General features: G+C 47.1%; 1 protein-coding gene across 2 annotated transcripts in view; it reads right to left on the reverse strand.

The window, feature by feature from the left end:
• FCHO2 (FCH and mu domain containing endocytic adaptor 2) overlaps positions 1-18,871 on the reverse strand; it is a 1,197,262-nt gene that overhangs the window by 627,712 nt on the left and 550,679 nt on the right. The window lies entirely within an intron of this gene.

Here is an 18,871-nt window from a genome sequence, read left to right on the forward strand (position 1 = left end):
ACTTACCTTCTCAGATTTTCGATAAAAACATACAATTTACAGCAGGGTACGTTGACAAAGAGCTGTGAGCAAGAAATAAGTAGAGATTTAAATTTTCAGGTTTGTTTTGAATGGGGAGGTGCAACCTAGCATATTTTAAAGTGTATGTTCCATTACACTGATTGAACCTTGGTGGCGCCATCTGAATCTGCAGGGACCTCGTACCTACAAAGTGATATTGTGGAGCTGAATACAGGTGCCACTCCTCCGTGCTGACATCAGGTTACTCACAGACAGGATGAACCTTGATTGATTGGAGATGACAATGTGTCAAATCTAACCTAGTACCATTTGAACAGCAACAGAAGTCTACTCTACAGAACGAGGAGGAGAGAAGGAGGTGAAGAATCTGTGGTTAGATACAGTATCCACCAGAAAGAGAGTAACCAAAGGGTAGTAACTTGTTCTTCTACTGGATACTTCTAACAGCAGATTCCTCACCTTTCAAATATAGATGCCAAAGCAGTACCTCTCAAACACGGAGGGTCTGAGGAGTGGACTGTCAGCAAGAGGTCCTGCAGAACCAACTGGGCAAAATGACCCGCACAATCAACAAAACATCACACAACTTGGCATGCAGAGGGTCAACTTAACATTCTCTGCGTCAGGCCAAACATTTCGCCCAACAATGAGATAAACAGATTTTGTAGCTGCGTGACTAGCCTCAAGAATAACAGCTGCTACTTCAAAAGATAGATCAAAACCACTCAGTAGTCGCTGCTCAATCACCACGCATGAAGATGTAGGTTGCAAAGATTCAGGTGTAAGACCCTGCTGCTGAGACAGTAGATCATCATGGTTAGGTAGATGGAATGAAGGCCAAATGCTCAGGCTCAACAGGTCGGAATACAGGACTCTCCTGGTCTATCAAAATGACCTGAGCCCAGTATATCCAGATTTTGAGAATAATTGTATTGTATTGTATTTATTTCTTATACCGCGCAACTGCCACCCTACGGGTTTCCTGGCGCCTGATAAGGATGTAGTTCGATGAAGCAACAATACAGGGGTAATTATGTCGGATGAAAAAGACAACCGAACACTATTTGATGGAGCCTGGGAATTAAACTTTGGCGAAGAGCCATGTTTTTAGACTCTTTCTGAATCCTAGCAAGGTGTCGATTTGCCTAATATTCTGGGGGAGCTCATTCCACAGCCTTGATGCCGAGGTACAGAAGGCTCTACCTCCCATCCTTGACCTCCTAAGCCTGGTGGTTGCTACCAGCCCCAGGCTGGAAGAACGCAGGGACCTGGTAGGTTTATACCAAGTGAGCCTTTCCTGCAGTGGGATGGGTCCCATACTGTGAATTGCTCTATAGACGATACATAGAGGCTTAAATGCCACTCTGCTACCAATTGGCAGCCAGTGTAGGTCTCTGAGCGCCAGCGTGGTAGAGGAGCTACGGGGTCTGTTAAGAGCCAACTTGGCCGCTATAGACTGGACTCTCTGGAGCCCCTGTAAGATGTAAAGGGGGGCTCCCAGGTATAAGGAATTACAATAGTCCAGTCTAGCCAGGATCACACTTCTGACCACTAGCGGTCTTGTCTCATCTGGCAGAAGGGGCAGGATCTGTCTGAGCGCTTTCAACAAACCGTAGCAGACACTGATGGTTTTATTGGTCTGCGAGGTCATTTCGAGATCGGCATCAAACATTACTCCTAAATTGCGCACGGTCTTAACTGGGATGCAGGGCTCAGCTCCCGGCACAAGCCTGATCTCACAGGACGGTTGCTGGCTCAGTTTGACTGACGGGCAGTAAACTACTTCCCTCTTCCCCTAATTGAATTGGAGGGAATTTATTTTCAGCCACCTAGAGACCTTACTCATGCAATTCTGGAAGGTCTCCATGTTTACTGCCTGCTTTCCTTCTAAGGAGAACACCAATTGGATATCGTCGGCGTAGTTTATTAAATCGATCCCATATGATTTTATCATAGGGATCAAGGGCTGCAGATATAAATTAAAAAGATTTGGGCTAATCGAAGAACCTTACGCTACTCCATGACAGACCAAAGACTTCGGAGAAGTAAAGGGGGCCAGGGTCACGGCCTGCTGTCTACCCATCAGGTAGGCTTGTAGCCACTTTAGAGCTTTGCCTTTCACGCCCAGTTTCTCCAGCCTGCTTAACAGAATTGCATGGCTAACCGTGTCGAATGAGGCCGGCATATCCAACAGCACAAGTACTGAGGAGTTTCCACTGTCGGCTCGCATTCAAAGAGTGTCCAACATGGTTGCCAATGCAGTTTCTGTTCCATGTCCTGGGCGGAAGCCAAATTGGTCCTTGTCCAATAGGCAGTTGTCACCCAGGTAGCTTGACAAGGACCTACCGACTAGTTTTTCCACGATCTTTATCGGGTAGGGCAGGAGAGATATGGGTCTAAAGTGTGCCGGGATGGTGGGATCTAGTGAAGGCTTTTCTAGCAGGGGAGTAACCACCACCTGCTTCCATGCCTCCGGTACTACGCCTTCCTCAAGTGACTGATGACAGATCTGATGCATCCAGGGGAACAGCTCTGGCCCGTATTCCTTCCAGATCTTATGTGGAAGGGGGTCTAAGGGGGACCCTGATGACACACTATGTGCCAGGCTAAGGTAGAGCTCCTCTGTCAGAGGGGTAAAACTTTCCAATGAAGATAAAACTATTGGTGGTTCCTCCTCCGCTAGCAGATCTGCCAGGTCATTACTACTAGCTCTATCCTCCTCCAACCCCCTCACAATTTTTGCAATTTTTTCCTCAAAATAAATGGCGATCTCATTACACAGTTCCTGGGTTGCCACCACCTTATTGCTCATGCAGGTGGGGTGTGAGAGGTCCCTTATGACATTAAAAAGGGTTTTGGTACTGTTTGCTGATTGGAGGATAGTGGTGGCATAGAAGAGTGCCTTAGTTTTAGCAATGGCCCCTTTGTATTTTGCCTGCTCCACTTTCAGCAGTTGTTTGTCTGACTCTAAATAGCGTCTTCGCCATATTCTTTCCGTCTGACGGCATTGGTTACGCAGGGATTTCAGCTCCTCATTGAACCATGGGGCTGATGGTTTCCTTTTGTTCTTTACATTTTTCAAAGGGGCAAGTCTATCCAGGGTATTTGTGATAAGATTACAGTATTCCCGATAGTTTAGATCTGTTGGCCCCTCTGGGTCGTGGGATATCTCACTTGTAAATATAGGCTTTGATTTGTCCGTTAGAAGTTTAGCCCAGTTTCTCCCCTTCCTGTAAGTTACGGGGCCCTTAATTCCGTTCCCTTCCATGGGTGCGGAGATCTGGAAGTGAATCAGGGAATGATCAGTCCAGCACTGAGCTAAGATATCAATCATCTTAGTCTCAGTCTGGTTAGCGAAGATCAGGTCCAGAATATTACCACCTAAATGAGTGGGTTTGTGTACCAGCTGATCAAGGCCCCAATTACCACAGATATCATGTAGATCCTTCAGATGATTCCCCAGGGACCCGTTGTCCCAAAGATTAAAATCTCCCAGAATCATCAATCTAGAATGGGTCAAAGCAAGGGCAACAATGGTATCGAACAGCGCCTGATATTGTGTATCCGCGCCGGGCGGCCTATAGCAGATTATACCAGTCAGTATTCTTCCTTTGGGTTCTTGCAGAGAGAACCCCAGTATTTCTATCCCCACTATTCCATCAATCTGTAGGGGGGAAAATCCCAATTATTCTTATAAATCACCCCGAGTCCCCCACCTCTTCCTTGCGGCCTAGGTTTATGGAACAGATTATACCCTTCCGGGCATGCAAAACCCAGCTCTACCAAGGTGTCTGCACAGGTCCACGTTTCCGTGATAAAAAGGGCATCTAGATCCATATCATTTAATAAACTTGACACCTCCTGGTGATGTTTAACCAGGGATCTGCTGTTGATCATCCCGCAATATAGAGTTATGATATTTGATGGTTGAGCTATTAGAGGTATCCCCCCTGTCCTCTTTCCTATATTCAATAACTCTTCCTTAGAGTACTTTAGTACAGCAGCATTCATGGCCCTTGGCCCGTCCGGTGCCCGGACGGGCACAGACGGGCTATCCTCTGGCGCTCCTCCGGCGCTCCGCTGCGCGCCTGCATATTGGTCCCCTAAATAGTGTGTGGCGAGGAGAGCACGGCAACACTAGAGCGCTACCCCCCGAGACGTCCAGGGAGCGTCTCAGAGTACCCACACCTAAGATGGCGGTCGGGAGTAGGCGGCTGGGGATTCACCAAAGTGGTGAGTGATGCTGTTTTTAGCAAAATTAAGGTGCAGATAGTGGGGAGCAAGGGCATTGAGTATTAAACAATATAACAACACAACGAGTCAATTTTTAACACGAGTCAATTTTTAAAATTTTGCAAAGTATTACGACGATTTAAAAATAGGCAACGTCCAGATACAATTTCTCCCTGCAGCAGCAAGACAATCCTAATATTGGGTGGAAGGGATAGTAACGGGAAAGCATACAGGAGACCTATGCCCCAATGCATACTAAATGCATCACCCATGAAGCCTTCTAGGGAAAACTCCAATGAACATTAATCATGAAGTTGTCAATCTTGGCGGTGGCCAAAAGATTCAACCAAGGAAAGCCCCGCTGGGTGATGATGCCTTCAACCACCTCTGGATGAAAATGCCATTCATGGTCGGCCAGCTGACGTCTGCTAAGCTTGTCCCTCCTGGATTTTGGTGAGCCCGCTAAACGATTAGCTACTAGGGAAATTCTCTATAGATCTAGCCATCTCCAAAGGCGTAGTGCCTCCTAACACAGTTCAATCAACAACCTAACAGTCTGGCTTTTTAGCAATGTCACAAAGCAGTCTTGAAGTGGTTATCTCTTGATGGATGGGAGGAAGGATTTGCAAGCCATTCGAACGGCACAGAGCTCCAGAGGTTTGATGTGGAGCTCCTGCTTCCCTGGAAACCAAAAGCCTTATCTTCACTTCTCCCAGATAGCTGCCCCAGCCCAGAGATGATACATCTGTCATTACTGAGCTCAGGGTAGGGTAGTGAGAACTACCTGTGGCTGAGCAGGTTGCTGTCTACCTACCAACATTAAAGGTCACAGTTTGCATCGTTCCATATGTGGAGGCTCTCTGAAAGACAACCCCGGTGTTGAATGCATTGAAGGTAAAGGCTCCATTGCAAGGGCCCACATTTGGAAGCCGGAACATAGGACCACCAGAATGCAAGAGGCCAAGAGTCCAAGAACCTTCAGAATCTTCTGCACTGGAAGCATGGATGGAGCCTGAAAAATCAGGACCATAACCTGAATGTCCTAGACTTGAGGCGGCAGTAAAGCCCTGAAAGCCACTGTGAACAAAGCAGCACTTTTAAAGAGAATGCCAAAGTTAGCATCTTAAATGTGTCCTTTCTCAAGAAGGCATTCAGAGGGTGCGGATCTAAAATCTCCCTTATCATTTCATGCTTTTTGGGGACCAAAAAAAGCAGGCATAATTCCTCTAAACCTTTCTTTCTCCTTCTCTTGGGCGCTCTCTATGCCCCTTTGGCCAAAAGAAATTACATTTCCTGCACAAGGCTGGTGACATATTCCACTGAGGTGCGAGTGGAAACAGGAGGGTTACAAGGAAGGGTAATAGTGAAGGGCAGGGACCATGCCCTCTGTACAATTTTAACTCATATTGATCTAATGTTCTAGCTCTCCAGCCATGTGGACAACATCAAATCGTGTCCCCTACTGGCTGTGAATATCCTTAGGAGGGAAAATTAAAGTGGCTTGATAGCCACTGCTGCGGGTGAGGAGGAAAATGAAGATTGCTAGTGTCCATGACCTTTGCCACCTCCACGTCCCCTGCGGCCCAAACATTCTGGTTTGGCTGATCTTATGGTTGCAAAGGCTTCCTTTGGCAATAAGCTAGGCCTTGCAAATACCCTCTAAATCTTCTGTACTACTGATGGAACTGATGAGTTGGTGCAAATCAGCTTAAGGATAAGGCTTTAAAGTGGCAGTCTTTATTATGCTCTACAGTTGAGGGAGTCTATTCTCCAAAAAAGTGTGGAACCTTCAAAAGTCATATTCACTTGGTATGCCTATACGTCACCAGAAAAAACGGTGGCATATATCCATGCATGATGTATGGGCATGACACTGATGCTCATGGTACGGCCTGCAGAGTCCACTGTGTCAAGCAAGGAGCCTAGGCATATTTTGCAGTGTCTTTTTAGTACCGATCTGCTTTGGCAAAGACTGAATTCATAAGGGACAGCAGACATGATCTCGCAGGTCAGGTTTCAAAGGGTGTGCGAGTATCTGCCTAGGGGACTGAGTGTGTTCAGGGACCTAACGAACAAGCTGGCAGAAGAGAACACTCTTTTGCCAAACGTGTGAATATGCTTTGACTTCCTATCTGGCAGTGCAAAATGAAACGCATTAGGGTTGACCATACTCATATAAGCTTGCACCGCTCTCAGGGGTTTAGTGCAGAGTTAGACAAGCCAGGACTTCAGGGGCTGGTGTAAGCCACCATATAACTGGATGGCTAACTAGGGTGGCCACATATGGATTCCTGCATGATGTCATCAGGGTGCTTTCATTTCAATTTCTAAGGTTTCTAAAAAAGGTGCAGAGGGTCTCTCTTCCTGGACAAAATTGCCTTAGATCAGTTTTGAGAGAGGCTGTTCTCGAGGTATTGAACCTTTTAATATCTCTTTTTTTATGCACTGCTTCTATGTGAGAATGCACATCTCACACAGAAGCAGTGCTTTTATTTCAATAGCTGGAAGTTGTAAATCTAGTACTTCTGCCACTCTGTAGACAACACCCCTAAAAGAAGATCTTTCCTCTGGGGACACAGGGTGGTCCTAGAGGAGATAATAATTTCCTTTAAAGAAAAGTATCCAGGCCACTAGCATCTTTAAAATTCAAGTATAATCTGCATCAGTATACCGAGAGAGGAGCAAGCTGTCCACCTTCTCATCAACATCATGTGGAATGTTTGGAGACTTTAAACATTGTATGAATCAGACCCGAACACAGCATTCAGCCCCTGGTAGTTCTGGCATCAATGAAGAGGCTGAGGATCATCCAATCTTATAGGATGTGTATAGTTATCTTACAGCAAGACATGAGTTTAGCATGGGCCGACATCAACTCTGGTTCAGAAATGGGTGTCAGAAGTGGAATTGGCGCGGGTGCCCCTGGAGTTCGGGCCAGCACTGGAGTAGTCTGGACATGAGGGTCCTATGAAGCCTGAGAGGAAATAGGGGCTGGTGCCAACAGGGAGCCGGAAGGAGTCCCAATGGACTAGTCAGTGCCAGGGAGACCTTATGTCTTAGAAGAGGAGTGGGTTAAGTTTCTAGTCAAGTCTAGATCTATCACACTTTTTATGTTCTGCACCAGAGATTTTCTTCCTGCTACTTGGCTGCCTTCAGGTGCACCCGGGAGCATCTGTTGAATGAATTCAAGTCACGAACAGCAGCTGTACACCACAAGCACATATTGTACATCTGTGATCGACATCTGATTCCTGCTGTTGCAGCATTGGGTCAGTAAGTTGGGTACAGAGCGCCAGATCCGCTTCGAAGGGTACGGGAAAAAGGAAATCATGTCAGCGCACAGCAATGGTGTCTATTTACAGCTCTGTGCTTTTGCTTCCAGGGGTAGAATCGCAGAGTCTGAGGGTATGACCTACCAGCTCATGGGAAATAGTGCTTGAAAATAATCCAAATCTAGTCTGGCACTTGTAAATATTCAAAATGCGATGAATTTGCAGGTAGCAGTATCCATCAGAAGCTAGTGTATGTGCTCTGTTGAGGCTACCTATAGGTGGAGCAGTGCGGATGCTGCCCAGGTCCTTGACCTGAGCAGCAAGCACTGGAAGATTCCTAACCTTGAATGAAAGGAGTTTATATAGCGCGAACAGCTGCTCCACCAGGAGCATTCTGGCACTAGTTACAAGTAAGTAAAGCAGAACGACTAGAAGTTTCTTTTCTGTTCAAAAAGGAGCAGGGTAAAAAATGCAAAACTCTTTAAAGAGATAATTTTTTATGGTTTAAATCTCTCTATTTATTTATACCAAGAAGTACATAGTAAAGCGACATTGTATACATCACCCTTGTGGAAATCCACAGACTTTGGTTTGAGTAATCAACAAACTAAACAAAACTCACCCCTGCTATATTCCATCTCTCACAAAGCGCTCAGTTTGCTTCCATGACTTTGCATCAACAGCATTAGCAATTCTCAGTTTATGAGATGGTCTCGGTTCCGATGGTGGGGGCCAATTCCGACAGCCGTAAGACATGGAGGTATTTGGGGCAGGTTAAGTCTCAGAAATCCTGTTAAGGGAGAGAAACGTAAGAGCGCCAAAGCTTTCCAAATGATGCCCCTTGATTGGTAATAGAGAGAGTGACTTTTTCCATTCTAAGTGTAAGACAGAGGCAGTGAAGCCACCCCAGGTGTGTGGGTAGATATGCCATTCCTCAGTGTAACAATATATTATGGATAGCCGCGCCCCAGGCCAGACCAATCTGCCGCCCTCGTCAGGATTTCAGGGGGTAAGTGACAGGGTAAGTAGACTTAAAAAAGTGTGTAAGAGGGAAATCGGGGACGTTGTGTGTCTAGGTGTTGGTCTATATCGTCAAGCACTCGGGTTAATCCTATGCAAGCGTTCTGGGTTAGGTACCAATATGTGGCCACCTTACTAAGTGTTTAGTTAAGAGCTGTGTTGCAGGCGGTATGACGGGCCCTGTAATATATATCCTTACCGGTCAGGTTTCTCCCAAGTTCCTTTTCTCAACGAGTCTGATTAGGTTTGTAGATATGTCTAGAGGGTTGGGTTAAGAAGGTGTAAAGATCCGAGATCAACCATTTGTCAGACGTCTTAAGAGACCAGACAAGAGACCAGATACCTTTCATAAGGAGTAAGGTTTTTCTGCACAGCCGTCTTATTGTCAGGATGAAGAAGGTAGCGATGAACCTGCCGACAATGCAACCGCTCCGTCTTGGGAATGGCATAGTCTGCATGCAACTGTGTGAAGGGGATCACCCCCCCTCCTCCATCATATGTCCCGCTGAACGGCAGGAGGTCTGTAGCCACTTAACAAATGCCCCGGGACTGTTACCTGGTAGGAAGTCTGGGTTATTGAACAGAGGCATCAGTGGCGAGGGAAAGGAGGAAAGACAATATCTAGTGCCACACCGGTCCCAGGCCTCCATTGTTGCTTTCGTAATCTGAGAGAGGTAGAAGTTCTGGGGTCTTTGACACTTCTTCAGGAAGGGGATTGTCCATAGGGAGGTGCCTCCCACTGCCTGGTCCTGAAAAAGCATTCTCGATTACTCGGAGCATATACTCCCCCGACGAGCGAGAGCCGTTTTCTACGATATGCAACACACAATTGGTATTGTCACTAGTCTGGCACTGAGAGATAAAGCATGCTTGGTCCAGACCTATAATAGATGGCATGTATGGACCCAGGTTGGACGCCAAGATGTTGGTGAATAATTTGAGGTCGAAATTCTGTAGGGAAATTGGAAGGTATGAGCTACATTGTTGCTTACCCTTGCCAGGCTTGGGGATAACCACTATCAGGGCCGTCAACATTGAGGGAGTTCTAGTCTCTTGGGTAGAACAGCTGTGTCGGGAGCAGGGCTAGAACATGGCAAAACATTTGATAGAATATGGACAGGAGTCCACCTGGACCCGGAGACCTCAAGGTCTTTTGTCGGGAGATTGCCGAGATAACCTCCTCCACTAGGATCTGTTGATGTAGTGAGTCAGCTTGGTCTAGAGGCAGAGAGGGCTTATGAGAGTCTGAAAGGTAGGAGGCGCCATCTGCGGGATCCAGACATTGCCCAGAGCATAGTAGTCCTTAAATTTATACGTAATGGCTGCATCAGCCAAGATTTCTATCCCTGTGGTGTCAGAGTGAGTGCACGCCCATTTTCTGCTGCTGGGAACACAGCTTGTTGGCCAAGAGGCGACCACCCTTGTCTCCCCTCACATAAAAGGTGTGACACAGGCATAGTGCTGCGAATTTTACTCTGTCAAGGTCAATGCTTGCAAGTTGTGCGAGGGCAGCGGTTAGTTGACGCCAGATTCTCGAGGCCCCTGTGGGCTGGTGTATACCCTCCAGCTCTTTCACTTGCCTAGATAACTGGTCCCTCTTTTCTCTGCATAACTTATTATCCACAGCTGAAATGGTGAGAAGTTCCCTGCGGATGACCGCTTTAAGGGCCTCCCAAAGCGTCGCAATGGAAATGTCAGGGGTGTTGTTGAGAGCGAGATAGTCAATGATGGCCTGGTGAACTTGTTGTACAACTTCAGGGTGCTGTACTAGGGTGTCCCTCATCTGCCAGGTCAAGGCCAGGCGGTGCATGGGGGAAAGCCTCATCTCCAGTGTAACTGCTGCATGGTCTGACACTGCCGCAGGGAGGATCTCTGCAGCGGAGTCAGTGTGAGAATGTCTTTCATGCCCAAGAAGTGATCAAATTGGGCGTAGGTCTTATGTGCTTGGGAAGAGTAGGAGTAGTCACAGGTATGAGGATGAAGTGTCCTCCAGAGATCTAAAAGCCCCAAGTCTGTCAGTCACCTGTGCCCCTCCTCCATTAATGCCCCGGCCTGGCCATGTCTATGTGTCGACCTGTCTAGGTTGTTATCCAAGACCAAGTTGAGGTCACCTCCCACAAGTCTCCTCCGATACTGAAGCCTGACAGAGCTGTGTGAAAGAATGCCTCCTGAACCTTCATTTGGAGCGTAAATGGATGCCACTACAAAGGACCCGCCGTTGAGAGTAAGAGGAAGTGCAAAAAGGCGGCCTTTCACTTCTGTCACTTTAGGATCAATTTGTCCCCTAAAAGTTTGAGCCACCAGGATAGCCGCCTGCTGTTTCAGTACGCCCATCGGAGAAAAATTGATGCAGGAAAGCTTGTGAGTGGAGCCAATGGTAATCCTGTGGGAGGAGCTGTTTAGGCCCTTAACATTAAGGGAGATGACCCTGAAAGGAGTGTCTCCCATTGTGCGTCTGGGAGAATCTTGTAGCTACCCCCAGTGGTGTACAACGCATAGTGTGGATCTAGTGTGGAACGCCAATGGACACGCCACCACTTAATGTGCTCCTTATTGTAACTGATGTAAACATGAGTGTTTCCCAAAAACAAACAAAAAAGCCCATGAGAAAAAACAAGCATGAATGCAAAGAGGATCAAAAGTGTTCAATCAAGCAGGGAGCAGTTAGACAGTTCCAAACATCAAGAATAGGGGTTCAATCCATGACTACACCTCCCCGGGCTCGCCACCCAACAGCCAGCAGTGCAGTCTATGGTAATACTTGCCCAGCTGTGTCATGAGGAGTCGGTCTTAGCTAGTGCCCCAGGAATCGAGTTCAATGCAGCCTGTTGGCCCTTGGCAATAGTGGCCGGATACGGTCGGGCAGATTTCCTCCCCGACCCATGAGAGCACCACCAAGGGCGACTGTCAGTGGTGCAGTGTGTGAGGTTCTGGGCTGTGGTGCCGTCCGTTGACATATCAATGTGCAGCATCTTGCAGGTTTCCACCAGCGACCTCAGCTGGAAGAGCTTCTCATCCAATCGAAAAATAAGGCGGAATGGGTGACCTCCAAAAGTAGGGCCCTCCCATTTTTCGAAGGCGGGAAGTTGCTGGTCTAAAAGCACACCTCTTTTGAAAGTTGGTCGCTGCAAGGTCCTGATAGAGGGTAAGTGTTTTATCCTTGAAGTTGAGAGGGTGTTTCTCCTGGGCCTTGCGCAGGATTTCTCCCTTTATCTCAAGTCGTGTATGCAGACCAGGAGTCCGCCGGAAGGGCTGTCCCTGCTCCAGGGGGGGGCGGACCCGATGAGCTTGATTCTTCTTTATCTTCGTAGCTGGGAAAGCTTCAAGAAACGCTCTGAAGAGATCCGCAACTAAGCCAACTAGATCCTTGCCTTCCGCTTTTAAGGATATACCCTTAATCTGGATGTTGTTCTGGCAAGATCTGTTCTCCAATCCTCAGGGTGTGCCAAAAGATCCAAATGCTGGTTGCGGAGGATTTTCTGTTGCGGCACTTCGACTCTTCCACGTAGCTGTTGTTCCCCAGAGAATCCATGTGTAATTTGGAGTTCCCACTAGCCGAGAACTCCAAGAAGGCCCCCAGCGTACGTACGCCTGACAACTGAAGCAGTTGGCAGACGAGCCGCTCCACCACAGCCAGCGGTGACATCAGACGTGTAGCTGTCTGACAGGGAGAAGAGGAACAGCGAGGAGGTCGAACTCGGGGATGAAGACCGGTGAGGAATCCAAAGGAACAGCAAGGAAGAGGAACAGGTAAAAGAGGAGCGGGCAGTCCAGAAGAGGGAGAAACACGGAGAGAAGTTGAGACCTGCCCAAGAGAGGACGCTAGAGTATCCGGACGTCCCGGAGGAGCTCAGGACGCCATGATACCCCTTGCTGCTGTGCTGGAGGACCGTGGCTCCAGGCCAGTGCCTTGGTTAAGCTATTTCAAGAGATTGGCGGGTAGGGGGGCGAAGGGGGACACAGCTTGACTGAGGGCACGATCAATATATATTAAGTTCCTCACCCCTCCCTTTCCCCTAGCATTTGGTGATGGTGACGTGTAGCACACCAGAGAAGTCGAACAGGAGACAAACCCCTGTTTTGTTCTTGTTTTCTTTCAGCGCTTCCCCATTTCATTGGAAGACTGGAGTAAAGGGCGTGAGAAGTCACCAAGTGGAAAGAGGACCTGACGAGAAGGCCCACTGAGCAGGAACTGGGACCCCACGGACTCTTATGCCAAGCCCTGTCAGTCCACAGAGACTAAACCCCAGGGATTTTTCATTTCTGATTTTTCTTTCTCCTTTAGTATTTTATTTTGGAGCCAACAGGAAAGACTGACTGTTTTTACACCATCTAAATTAAACAAATTAGGCCTGAATGAGCCTCTAATTCGGACCTCGGGCATCATGGTGTTTATATTCCTAGACTTGTAAGTGCCGTACAACTCCCTTTTATGGCCGGAACTTACAACTTGTCTCTCCTGAGCTCCCTGATGTCGCTGCAGAGGTCCTCTTGACCTCCTGTAGATCCTCTCAGAGGGAGGTAAATAGAGGCTCAAGGAAGGAGTGAGTCACAGGCACCACCGAGCCATCCTCAAGTGATTCATAGGAGGTAGCAGCCGTAGGGGGGCGATCCCCAGTGGCTCCCCCAGTCAGCCCGGAGAGTATCTACTTCACTATATGGTGTTTTTTAGTTTGAGCTGTTGCCATCGCAGGGTGGTTCAAGCGAAGTCACTAGGATCCCAGCACATGCTCACTGCCAGGGCTCCTGTAGCGGGCAGAGATCAAGGCCTAGCAGGGTCCAGCAGTCTGGGCAATAATGAAGCTGGTAAGCCTGGCCCCTCCCCTGGTGGCGCCCCTCCGGGCATTGCAGGCAAACTGATTCGAAGCCCGAGTCTCCATCAGGTGCCCCAGGTGCGTCTCGGGTTGCCTCCCGATGGGCATGCAGCATGGCCAATCCCACACAGGGCTGGCAGTGCCAGCGTCTCAGGGGGCCTCACCACAGAGGTCTGGTCCCCTTCGCTCCCTTAGGATGACAGGAGTTGTTAAATGCCAAATGTCCCAGTGTGTGACTGGCCCGTTCCAACTGGAAGGCTCCGGGGGTTACATCTGCTGCTCGGTCCCCCGTGGCCCATAATTCTGCGTCACACAGGGAACGGGCCTGGGTCACTGTCCCAACCAGCGTCCGGAAACAAAGTGTCTGGATCGTCTATTCGCTGCGGCCCTCAGGCCTGGCCCTCATTTGCACCTCTCGCAGTGGAGCTGTTCCCCCTGGCCCGCACGCATCTCAGTCCCAGTGCAGTCCCACCATGGGCTCCGTCAAAGCACGATGTGCCCTCGCCGGAACTCTGACCTTGGCAAGGGGGCGACAGTTGGTTCCATGGCTCACTTCTCCAGGGTGCCCTGGGCCGGCCCTAGGTGTGCCAAACTCGTCTCCCGACCAACGCCGGCTTCCTTGGGCCAGAGCAGTTATTCGCCCCCAAGCCGCGCTCACCTTGGATCCGGGCAGCCCGGCCGGGTTTCCCCGCAGGGTCCAAAACAGATGTGGAGATCAGAGCCGCTGACAGTGCTGCCGAAGCCATAAGTCTACACGCTCACGGTCACAGGACGTTGCGGCCATCGGGGCCTGCCTGTCTTAGCACCTTTTCTCCTGGGGCCCGCTCCCGTCTCACCGGCAGCCTGGCCTGATCAGCGATTTCTCCAGCTGTTAGTCCAGATCTTTCTGGGGCGCCAGTCCAGCATGACATGTCACGCTCCCCATTGACTCTGGGGTGGCCACAATAGGGATGTTGCGCTATGTATGGTGGTGGAAAAGAGTGGCAGTGCCGGAGAGACGGAGAAGAAAGTCTCACTTGGTCGCCATCTTGGCCAGGTCCCGAGATTCATTTTTAAAAGGGCTTTAAACATAGCCTCTGACGATATGTTCCAAAGGTAATCAGGAAGGGAATTTCACAATTTGGGTGCCAGAAATTAGAAGGCCCTACCTCCAGCTCTGAATTTGTTAATTCTGGGGATACATAAAAAGTTTTGGGTGGTTGACTATAGGTTTCTGTGATTTTGATACCTTTTGATCTTGTTCTGAATATAGCTTGGGCCCATCGAATTCATTGCCCTAAAGGCAAAGAAAAGTGCTTTAAATGTTATTCTTTATTAGCGCTGACTTGAGGTTTTAAGGAAAGAGAGGTATCAATTTTAACTCCCAATTTTTTGGCCTCCATGATAGGGCCAGGGGGTATTTCCAGCTTGGATGTCCAGATTCTCAGAAGGTCAACCTTCTGAATAAGAGATGTTGCAGAACATTTCTATTTCTTCTCAAAAGGGTTACTGTAGTCAGGGCTCAGTAGACCTTGCTTTCCTTTTGAAATGTGACTCTTGCACTCTGCATAGACCCATCTGTCTCTGACCCCCTCCTGCTAGGTTTGGGAGACAAAGACCTGGAATACACTGAAATTGGGATCAAATCCAAACCAGCTTCAAGAGACAGGAGTCTAAAAATCACTATGCCCCACTCCCACACCCTAATTTAGACACTGCAAATACCTGATTGATAAAATGGTAGACGAAAGATGGGCAAATGTTTAGCTGTGGGTGGCAGGGTCCTCTTGACCAGGAAGGATGATTAAGTATGAGAGGACTAAGGAGATCCAAAGCTGGAATCCTTAAATGCCATTTTTCTTACGATTTTAGAATAAACCTAAAAAGCCTGAAACTCTACTACAAATGCTGCTTCGATCTGTTCTGGAATAAGCCTTCCTGACATGGAGAAGTAGTGCTGGAAGTGAATCCCTGGGTCAGACTGATTTGCATATGGCCACGTCTGAACTGGGGTGGTGGAGTGAGCTAAAGAATGGTGATGGATTAAACCCAGATCAGTTGACTGGGGTGAGTGTTTGATTTGCTCAAATGCTCCGTTCATCATCCCCTTTGGTATCGGAAGTGAATCCCGGCAGAATAAACTGTATTGAAAGAGAAACCCCAATCAAGCTGTCTGGAGTGGAACTGTGCAGAGGGATGACTGAAAAGAATGATCCACCTCAAAACTGCTTTGCTTTCGTGATGACCAGCTTTACAAGGAACTCTGTGCAGTCCCCTCTGTCCATAACCCCAGTGCATGCACCTTGTCACCATTAACTGGACCTTTAGCTCAACTGGTCTTCTATCCAGGCTTGGAGGTATTAGGTGGTGCTGCTGGGTGAGGCAAAGGCAGTAACCCTACACATACTGCATGCAACTTTACCCAGTGGCCAGGAAGCTATCCAAATTAAAAATTCCCATTCCAGAGTAGCCCCATTTGTGGCTCCCATGTCGCCTGTTGTGCTGCAGCCCCCCAAGCAAGCCAAAAGTTAATTGTGGCACCTCCTAAACTAAACTAACCACACCACAGTCAGTGGTCTTCCAACTATTGCTGTATTACGTTTCTTCCCCGCTCTACCTTGCAGTGTTAGGCCCAGGAATTTCACTACATGGACACAACTTGTGGTCCCCTAACAGCTAAGCTCTCTTTGACACCCTTTGTCCGAGGGCTGCCCAGTGTGCGCTGAGGTGGATATCTGTCACTTTGATGGTGGGTTTAAGCTCAAGTCTGAGGAAGCAGTGAGGCAAGAGGAGCCAGCAACAACAGTGACACACTGTTCCCCAGAAGAGAACAGCACTATGAGGCAACACCGCTGCATTTTCCGCTTAGTCAGACAAGACAATCCACTCATGGAAACTGCATGGGCATTTATGCAATCATTGCCTCGGAGCTGTGGAGAGTTCATGAAGGTGTTTGCGTTCTTCGTAGCCACTCAACTATGCAAGCAAGACCACATCATAGAGCAGAAGAGCAGGAGTAACTATTAAGCTCTACTCTGTTCCTAGAAACATAGAAGAGAGACCAGGTATGGATTGGGATTGCAACAGGACCTATATTACAAGCCAGAAGGTTGGGCCTTCAATTCGGTTAACCCGGCCAGAACCAACTGCATAGACCCATATGACTTTATGCATGGATTTTGATGTGTACTGTTTCGCTGAGTAGAACAAATTACTTTTCATTTTCTACGATAAAGCATCGTCTGGATTGATAGCATCATTCAGTGTTGTCACTGTCTTCACCGAGTACCAAGTCTCTAGCTCGCAAACTCCCTGGGAACACTTTGGACTCCTCCACATCGCTATCTTGAGAGAGGTGCTAAAGGGGAATACTTGTTGCTCAATTTTGGGTCCAGTAGTAAGACCAGAGGGACAAGGCACCAGCTGATACAAATGGAACCCAATAACACCTGATTGCCCTTGGACCTCTACAACTATGTTCTGTAAGTGCTTTTTTGAACGTTTCCTCTGATGTCAGCCTGGGATTCTCAGTAAAACAATTAATGAGCACCTTTCCAGTTTAGTTTCCCAAAGGCAAAGATCATGGCGTTTCCCCACTGTTAAAAAGACTGGTTTACGCCCACAAATCACATCCCAGATCCAGCATCTCAAATCCCTTATTCCAAGATTCTGAGCAAGTATACAGCCGTATTCTTACCATCAACTACAAAGGGAAGGCAAAATGAGTAAAATACAAATCTATAAGCGACATGATTCTCCAGAATTTACATTTCTAGATAAGTAAAAAAAAATATCCAGTGTCCACCCTGGTGTGTCCAGATAACAGTGGCCACAAAATACTTTCATTAACCCCCATACTGCTGTTTTTCAGATTTTAGTCATTGGATTGCTTTCCAAGGAGGCTGTTCTGTTCTTTGGCTCTTTTAAACATTCTGTAACATAGCCCTATAACTAGCTTTTTTGCTCACACAGGCAAATATTTGATGCAGTCTAGATGCCACCAGACTACTTCAGCATTTGCCAAGGTATGCAATTGTTTGGTTGACTCATAAGCAATGAACAACTGTGGGTTAATTCAGGATTTCTTTGTTCATTCACTATTGTAGCTTAGCATCCTCATGATGTCTAGTAGGTAAAGTGCCATTTGTGGGGCTTTTGAAGAAAACTGGTAGCAAGATACTCTGGTTACACATATATTTCACTTCTTCTTCTAAAGGAATGAACATCAACAGACAAGACATATTCAGATCAGATGAGAGAATAGACTCGAAAGGAGCTGAAAGCAACCTTGAAACAAAACAGACAGGTTCTCATAAGAGGTAGAGGAATAACTGTCCACTGAATAGAGGAAAGTCTGTTTATTAACAAACAACCAGACCAGTAGAAACATATTAAATTTGATCAGAAGAAACTGAAATTTGCTACACATTCATCTGACTACACCAATGGATCAATCACTTGTCTGGAATCAAGAAGCATGTACTTTAAAATAACAACTGGTACAAACGCATCCCATTGAAGATCATATGAAACGAAGGGTAAACCAAGTGAAATGTGATTAAACCAGAAACAGGCAATCGCAAATGTGGCCAATGTAGAGGGTGTCTTCAACCAAGGTATTTGAATATGGACATATTAAAGAAAAATGGTATAGCAATACACATTGCTGAACTCAATTAAGGATAAAATACCCCTATAATAACTTATGTGTGAGAGCTTGGGGTACTATATAGTGGTAGCAACAGCAAGTAACCTTCTTCATGGTACTTTTATTTCGCATCTGAACACGTGCCTTGGAAACGGTTTAAGTTGGCTTTATCCTCATGTTCGCAATCGGATAAATCGACCGCAGTTTATGGCTGTAGTTCAGATTTAATAAATGGACAACAATGATGAAACGAGCAGTGGAGCAACAATAGCTGTTTAGAGAGAAGTAATCCTCAATAAAAACTAATTATTTGGGGTACAGAACTACAACAATTCTTATCCACCAAAGTAATGTAATACCCAAAAATTAGGTCAATTGAAAAAATCCAGAGCAAGTTTCCATGAAATTGGTAAATATTTAAATAAAGACTTGTGGAAGAATGGATTACTGATCCCATCTTGCGAATCTTTGCTACAAGTTTTATCATCTTATTTCAATACGTATCAGTCCTTTTTGATTTTAAAAGAAATTTTCAAGTGCTCACTATTTCATTTTTCCTGGTGGGGTTGAAGAGCCACCCATCAATGTTACATGCAATCAGGCCAAGAATTGTATGCCTACTTTAGACTAGACAGCTTTTAATTCAGTTACTGCCAGATACTGTCCTTATTGGTCTTTTGCTTTTTGTCTTTGATCTGTATACACATATTTCGCAGTGTTTATTTGTCACCGAGTGAACACAGCACATGATTTCTGCATTTATATACAAACACTGTCCTAAATTAAAAGAGTTCGAGAGATGGAGGATTGAGTAAACAGCCAGCTCCAGGGAGGTACAATGAGCAAACACAAACATTTGAGAAAGCTGTAATAATGTTAAAGTC

The sequence above is a fragment of the Lissotriton helveticus genome, chromosome 2_1 (assembly GCF_964261635.1).
Source record: "Lissotriton helveticus chromosome 2_1, aLisHel1.1, whole genome shotgun sequence".
Lineage (NCBI taxonomy): Eukaryota > Metazoa > Chordata > Amphibia > Caudata > Salamandridae > Lissotriton > Lissotriton helveticus.